Genomic DNA, 7985 nt, shown 5'->3' with positions numbered 1-7985 from the left:
TCATAAATGACCCTGTCAGCCGCCCCCCCCCACCCCCCCCACCCCCAAACCCCCACCCCCCTGTACCTGTTTGTCTCCCTTTTCCCTTCTTTTTTTTTTTTTCATCGTTGCGATAACGTGATAACGCTGTTGATTGAAAAATGCGTTTGAAAATAACATGTTTCAGGGGAGAGGGGAAGAGAAAAAAAAAAAAAAAAAAAAAAAAGAGAGAGAGAGAGAGAGGTGGTTAAAACTCCAGTGGTTTAGAAACAGTTTTTGTCACTGTAGCACGAAATGGCAAAGCACGCCCAAGAAATCGTTTATGGTTGTTTTCTAAAAGAAGTGGTGCTGCTCGTTTGCACTGGGTCTCTCACACCGTGGCGACTCTTTTGCCGGAAAGTTCAGCCATAATTTCACCACTGATGTACGTACGTACAAGTGTGCAAATAGGTCCAAAGTGTTTTGTTGTTGTTGTTGTTGTTGTTGTTGATGGTGGTGGTTGTGTGTGTGTGTGTGTGTGTGTGTGTGTGTGTGTTTTCCTCTGTGTGTGTGTGTGTGTGTGTGTGTGTGTGAACCCTATTTAAAATAGTTTCTTTTCGCTGGTGGTTTGCTGACAGACCTACTTTTTATGACATCATAAGGGTAAAAAAAAAAAAAGAAAAAAAAAGAGGGTGGTAGAAGGCCACTAGTGGGGGTGGGTGGGGGGGAGGAGGGGCCGGAGTTGGGGCCGGGGGAGGGGTGGCGGCTATCAAGAAAAACTACCAATCAGTCGCCAACCCCCCCCCCCCCTCCACACACACACACACACACCCTCCTCCCCACCCCCCACACACACCCCCTCTCTCCCCCGTTCCTAGTTCTCTCAAAAAGGCATGTCCATGTCCCAAACACTTGTTGCTCAGCAGCCTTCACTGAGAGACTCGCTCTCAGTGTTACTTCTGCGGGGTTTTTTTTTTTTTTTTTTTTTAGGAATTTATCAGTCATAGCGATAGTCACAGGTGGTGAGGGGGCGATAACTGTGTGCTGCGACTGTTTTTACTTTGTGCGTCAGGAATTCATCAGTCACGCGCGATAGTCACAGGTGTGAGGGACGGTAACTGTGTTGCTAAAACACGTCACTTCCGCCGTATCTTTGTTCCCCCCCCCCCCCTCCCCCTCAAATCTATTTCAGTTCCACCGCGGTGGTATGTTTGGATCGCGGAGATGTAAACATCCCGGAACCAGTCTGCAAGCAGCATTGGTGATAAGTAAGTAAAAAAATAAATAAAATAAAATAAAAAAAAAAAAAAAAAAGTGGTCGGACAGGGAAAGGGGGGCATCCCTCCACAGACCTATCACTAGAATGGTTTCTTCATATAATAAGAGAGTCCGACGACTTTCAGTATGCGGGGGGGGGGGGGGGGGGGGGGGGCATTCCGCCATACTGGATGGACTGTGCTGGCCTTCCGGTACAAGAAGCAACAGGTGTTCTGTGTACGTACCACATGTGTTTCCAGAATGACGGATGGGCGGAATTCTCATAATGTTGGGTGTTTTTGTTGTTGTTTTTTTTTTTTTAAATTATATTTCAGCTTAAATGTAAGCTTTGTGATGAGTCTATTATATACTTTAATTGAGTCACCAATGTGTCAGCTGAGTATATATTCATTTATTTTTCTATTTATCATTTATTCATTCTTTTTTTTACGTATTCATTTTGTTTGTTTTTAGTATGCAGGTCAATAGCTTTGATGTAGGGAGTAGTCACACACACACACACACACACACACACACACACACACATATATACACACACACACACACACACACACACACACACACACAAGAGCAAAGAGGGCAGAGAAAAAAAGAGGACAGAGAGAAGGAAAGAGATAAAGAAGACATAGAGACAGAGAAAGACAAAAGTAACTACATCCCCCTGCTCCCTGTCTTCTACCCCCCCCCCCCCACCCCCACCCCACCCTCCTTTTCCTCCACCCCACCCCCTCCCCAATGCACCCGCACATTCTGTCCCACACCACCCCCACCCTCCACCTCCGACCACCAACCACTCCCTTAGTTTTTTGCACTAACTTGTCCTGCAAGTAACAGGTCTGGGCGCTTTCTCTCCCCCCCACCCCCTCTATCTTTGACGGATGCTGGCTTTGTTTGTTTGACCAGAGAAAGTATCCCTTCTCTCTGGTTTGACGGTTTCTGATGCCTGGTAACATGCTGTTTGCACAGCGCAGCATGCACGTGTGTGAGTGCAGGGCAGCGTGTAGTGTAGTGTAGTGTAGTGTAGTGGGAGTGCTGTGTAGTGCAGTGCATTGAAGTGTAGTGTTGTGTAGTGTGATGTGGTGTAGTGAAGTATACGGTGTTGTTTAGCGCAGTGTGTGTGTGTGTGTGTGTGTGTGTGTGTGTGTGTGTGTGTGTGTGTGTGTGTGACAGACAGACAGAGACAGAGAGACAGAGACAGCACCAGGCGCCGTGTTTTTCTGTGAGTGTGTTTCGTCACCTCTGGATGTGGGGGTGTTGCTTGGGGGGGGTACCCGTTATGCCGCCGTCCCGCTATGCCGCCGACCCGTTATGCCGCCGTCCCGCTATTCGATGATTTTTGAACAAGCTTTTCTCGGCTGTTTATGAACCAATCTTAGTAAAATTTGGATCAAAGCTCGGGGGCTATGATGTCTACCGAATGTATGAGTTGAGACCCATTTGCGCCATTTGTGACGTCACAGTGGCGCAAATTGCCAAAATTTTGATCACTAATATCTCCGCTGTTTATCAACGGATTTCCTCCAAATTTCAGTTACGTGTTCATTATACTAGGGACTATAAACGGTATAAGTAATAAGTTCACGATGACGTAAATCATGTTCTATTTTTAGAATGCGCAGTTCTCTACGCAAACAAGCTTTTCTCAGCTGTTTATGAACCGATCTTTACGAAATTTGAAACAAAGGTCGTAGCCTATGAGGATTCGCGAATGCATACGTTTGGACCCAGTTGCGCCATTTGTGACGTTACTGTGACCCAAATGTCAAATAAAAAGGGAGATTATTAGTATGGCTTGCCCATCTTGTTTTGTCTTTTTTTGTGACAAAAGACAATCCGTAAACGGGTCGGCACAACGGGTCGGCGGCACAACGATACGCTCCCGCTGCTTGGGTGACTTTTTCTTGCAACCGCTCTTTTGTCTCTCTCTGTTTCTGTTGTGTGTGTGTGTCGGGGGTCTAGGGAGTGGGGTGGTGGTGCAGGGAGGAGTGTGTGTGTGTGTGTGTGTGTATGAACATGCGTGCGTGTCTGTTGGTCTGTCTGTGTCAGCACCTTTCGCACGTGCCTGTGTTTGTGTGCACGCACGATTACTCGCGTGTTTGTGTAGAAAACCTTCTCCAAACATCACACAACGTCTTTGGTGGAGAAATTAAACCTGTCCCCAAAATCCCTTGATGCTCGCGTTTCTTTACAACAGGAAAAGACACAACAGCCTCCATCATCACTTTCTGATTCAACACCTGACGGGAAAGTCACACACACACACACACACACACACACAGAGAGAGAGAGAGAGAGAGAGAGAGAGAGAGAGAGAGAGAGAGAGAGCAACATGTTGCAGGGCTGAAAACTGGATGCATTTCTAGAATTTCAGTTCAGTTAATGGAAAGTGCACTCACCGTGTGTGCTCGCGCGTGCGTACGTTATCGTGTTATTATGTGTGCACGTGCGAACACTGTGTGTGTGTGTGTGTGTGTGTGTGTGTGTGTGTGTGTGTGTGTGCACGTGAATGCTCGCGCTCGCGTGTGTATGTGTTGGGGGGGGGAGGTAGGGGGGATGCGGACGGGCGTTATCTCGCGCTCGTGAGTGCATGTGTGTGTGTGTGTGTGTGTGTGTGTGTGTGTGTGTGTGTGTGTGTGTTCTTGAAATCTGCGGAGAAGCTTTGCCGATTAACGAAGAACTGTGCAAAAAGCTTCTTCCAATGGGGTTTTTTTTCAGATTCTTCCGCTTTTTTTGTTGTTGCTTTTTTCAGATTCCTTCCCAAGTTGGAATCTGGATCGACAGCAGGCCATCTGCAAGGGAGCTCTCTGCAGTGTGAACTTTTCCAAGTCCAGGCTCCCCCCCCCACCCCCCCCACCCCTTGTTGACTGAACCATTGCTTCTGTTGTGCTGTGTGTGGTTGATGAAAAGTAAAGAAAGGCATTGCTTAAACGATGTTGGTTGCTTGCTTGGTTGCTTGGTTGTTGCTGAGCTACCACCAAGATTTCAGCTTGCGTTTTGTTTAGTTCATCTGTGTGTGTGTGTGTGTGTGTGTGTGTGTGTGTGTGTGTGTGTGTGTGTGTGTGTGTGTGTGATTGATTCATGCAAAATTTATCGTTCGTTAACTTTGTGCGCATTAAATTTATTCCATATTATCAACTGATTATGTATCTATTCATTTATCCATAATATGTCTTTTCAAAACTCATTTACTTGTCTAGTCATCAACAGGATTTGTTTACTCATAATCAGATATTCGCTTATCTTATCTGCCAGTGAATTTAAATTATTGGTTTAAACAGTATTTAGTTAACACAATTAACCATTAACCACTTATTCATATTATGCTTATCTATTCACTCGCGCATGCTTTGCTCATTTCATGACTTATCCTTTCAAACCGTCGCATTCACTTACCTCCAGGGCTTGTCGGTCTGTCAATCTTATTCACTTACACGTCCATTCATTTTATCCATTATATCGTCGTCGCTTTCTTTCTCTTCAAACGGTTTTCCCCACTCCCAATTCATCAAACCTTACAAAATCACACACACACACACACACACACACACACACACCACACACATCCACACCCACACACACTCGATCCAACTCCCCAAACCTTTTCCAACGAACCCAGCAATCCCCTTAGGAACCCCCACCCCCAACCCCACCCTCAAACACACACCTCCCTCCCCTTCCCCCTCCTCACACACACACACACACACACACACAATCTGCATGCCGCATCTCTCTCCCTTCCCCCCCCCTCCCTCCTCCATCGCTCTACATGAAAATCCCCTCCCCCCCCCTCCCCTCTCCAGTCCCTCACCCCACCCCACTCCACCCCCCCCCACCCCACCCTCAAACTAATATGACAAGACTTGTAAATTGCTTGTGTTTTTTCTCCTCTGTCTCATAATCGAGTTTCATTGCGATTTGGGGAAGGGGGTGGGGGGGGGGGGCGGTGGAGAGGGAGAAGGGGGTGAGATGTGATTAAAAAAAAAAAAAAAAAAAAAAAAAACTTCATTTTCTCCAACCCTGTCTTGTCCATCTCCCAGAGGTTCTTCCACCCACCACCACCCCCCCGCCCCCACACCATGTTTAATGCACACTCGGCAGGGTCACTTGGGAATCGTGGGTGTTTCCAAAGGGGGTGGGGGGGGGGGGGGGGGCGGGTTATATGCTCTTCAACTGACAACGGAGAAAAGTTGTTGTTGTTTGTTTGTTTGTTTTTTGTTGTTGTTTTTTTGGGGTTTTTTCCTAACCTTTCTTCCTTCCTCATTCCTTGTGAAATATTGTTAAATTGCGAGCGCGCGCGCGTGCTCTGTCTGTCTGTCTGTCTGTCTCTCTGGTGTGTGTGTGTGTGTGTGTGAGTGTGTGTTTGAGAGAGAGAGAGAGAGAGAGAGAGAGAGAGAGAATGTGTGCTTGCGTACGTGTGTGTATGTATGTGTGTGTGTGTGTGTGTGTGTGTGTGTGTGTGTGTGTTTCAGCTGACGCCTGACCTACGCATATATCCGAAAGCGCTGTTCAGGCCTTGGAAGACCTGATCCAGGTCTGTGTGTAAGATGTGACTATTACTGTTTTCTCCATTTCAAAGAAAATTCTTTTTAGTTTTCTCCCGCTTTTTTTTTTTAACATCTGTTTTATCAGAAACGTCTTTGTGTTTTTTTTGTTGTTGTTGTTGTTTTGTTTTGATTTTTCTTCTCCACCCCCCCCCCCCCCCCCCCCCCCACCCCCACCCCTTACAGACATGATTTTTTTGTGATTTTTGTTGTTGATGCTGTTGTGTTGTTTTTTTTTCCTTTCCCTTTTATTGTGTTGTTGTGGTGTATCGTGGTTCATAATATTTACTTATCATTTTTTTGTAATCCCCCCCTTTGTCAAAATGGCTGTAAATGCTTCTGACAATAAATCATCAATCAGTCTATCTCTTCCCCACACAGACATCAAAACAGCACTATAGTTTGTTTGCTTGCTTGCTTGCTTGCTTGTTTGTTTTTTTTTTTGTTTCTTTGTTTCAAGCCTGAGTTAACATCCAGCTGTGATGTGTTTCCTCCTCTTCTTCCTCTTCCTCCTCCTCCTTCTTCCTCTTTCTTCCTCCTTCTTCTAGTTCTTCTCGTCGTCGTTCTACTTCGTCTCTTCTTCTTTGCTCCTCCTCCTCCATTCTCCTCCTCCTTCTTCTTCTTCTTTTTCTTCTTCTTCTTCTTCTTCTTCTTCTTCTTCTTCTTCTTCTTCTTCTTCTTCTTCTTCTTCTCTTTCTTCTTCTTCTTCTTCTTCTTCTTCTTCGTTCGTGGGCTGCGACTCCCGCACGTTCACTCGTAGTATACACGAGTGGGCTTTTTTTATGAGCACGACTGTGTGTTAACTTCTGCCACGCGGGGGCAGTCATACTCCGTTTTCGGGGGAAGGGGGGGGGGGGGGGATGGACATGGATGCGGGGGAGTGGTGTTTTTTTGGTTGTTTTTGGCCTTCCCCGGGGTCGTCTTTGGGTCGCTTTGGGGGCGTGGGCGTCTTTGTCTTTCTTCCCCTCCCCCACCGTCCTTTTGCTTCAGTTTGCAGTTTCTTTTTTTCCCTTTTTTTGGGTTGGGGCACCCCTATTCCCTTTCCCTTCTTTATTTTTTTTTATTTGGGCCTTTTTGTTGTTCCCTTTTTTTTGTTTTTGGGTTTTTTCCCCCCTTCCCCCCCCGGGGGCCCCCCCGTTTTTTTTCCCCGGGGGGGGCCCCCCCCCCCTTTTTTTCCCCCCCGCCCCCCCCCGCCCCTCCCCCCCCCCCCCCCCGGCCTCCCTTCCCCCCCCTTCTCCCCCCCCCCCCCCCGCCGCTCCCCCCCCTCCCCCCCCGCCCCCCCCCCCGTTTTTTTTTTCCCCCCCAAATCTCCTCTCCCCCCTTCCTCCCTCTCCCGCCCCTCTCTCCCCCCTCTCCCCTTTTCTCTCTCCCCCGCCCGCCCTCTCCCCCCTCTCCCCCGCTTTTTTCTCTCTTTCTCTCCCCCTTCCCCCCCCCCCCTCTCTCTCCCCCCGGCTCTCTCTCTCTCTCTCTCTTTTCCCCCCTCTTTTTCTCTCTCCCCCCCTCCCCCCCCCCGCCTTTTTCCCTTTTTTGCTTTTCCCGCTCTCTACTCTCTCTCTCCCACCGCTCTCTCTCTCTCTCTCCCCCTCTGTCTTCCTCTTTCTCACTCTCTTTCTCCCCGCTCTCTTTCTCTCTCTCCGCTCTCTCCTCTCTCTCTTCCTTTCTCTTTTTCTCTCTCTCTCTCCCTGCTCTCCCCTCCCTCTCTCTCTCTCTCTCTCTCTCTCTGTCACCCTCCCTCTCTATCTCTCTCTCTCCCAGTCCCCACCCGCAAACCTCTGCCATCCTCTCCCCTCTTGGCGTCGCAAGATTCGTTTCACCAAACGCACTTCCAATGTTGGTTTGATCTTTTTTTCTTTTCTTTTTTTTTGTTGGGGGTGGGGGAACCGGTGTTTGTTTCTTATTATCGCACCGAAAAAAAAAGGTGTGTGTGTATGTGTTCGTGTGTGTGCGTGTCTGTCTGTCTGTGTGTGTGTGAGAGAGAGAGAGAGAGAGAGAGAGAGAGTGGGTGGACAGGCCGGCTGAAAGTGTGAGTGTTCGCACGTGCTCATCAACTCAATGGCTTGTCGCCACTGTTGCTACAGGTTCCACACCCTGTTCCCGGAAACATACACACACACACACACACACACACGCATGCACGCCCCCCCCCACACCCCCCCCACACCCCCCCCCACACACACACACACACACAAACACACACACGCACATGCA

This window comes from Babylonia areolata, chromosome 25 (genome assembly GCF_041734735.1).
Source record: "Babylonia areolata isolate BAREFJ2019XMU chromosome 25, ASM4173473v1, whole genome shotgun sequence".
NCBI classification, from domain to species: Eukaryota; Metazoa; Mollusca; class Gastropoda; order Neogastropoda; family Buccinidae; genus Babylonia; species Babylonia areolata.
Note: the sequence above shows the minus strand (reverse complement) of the source record.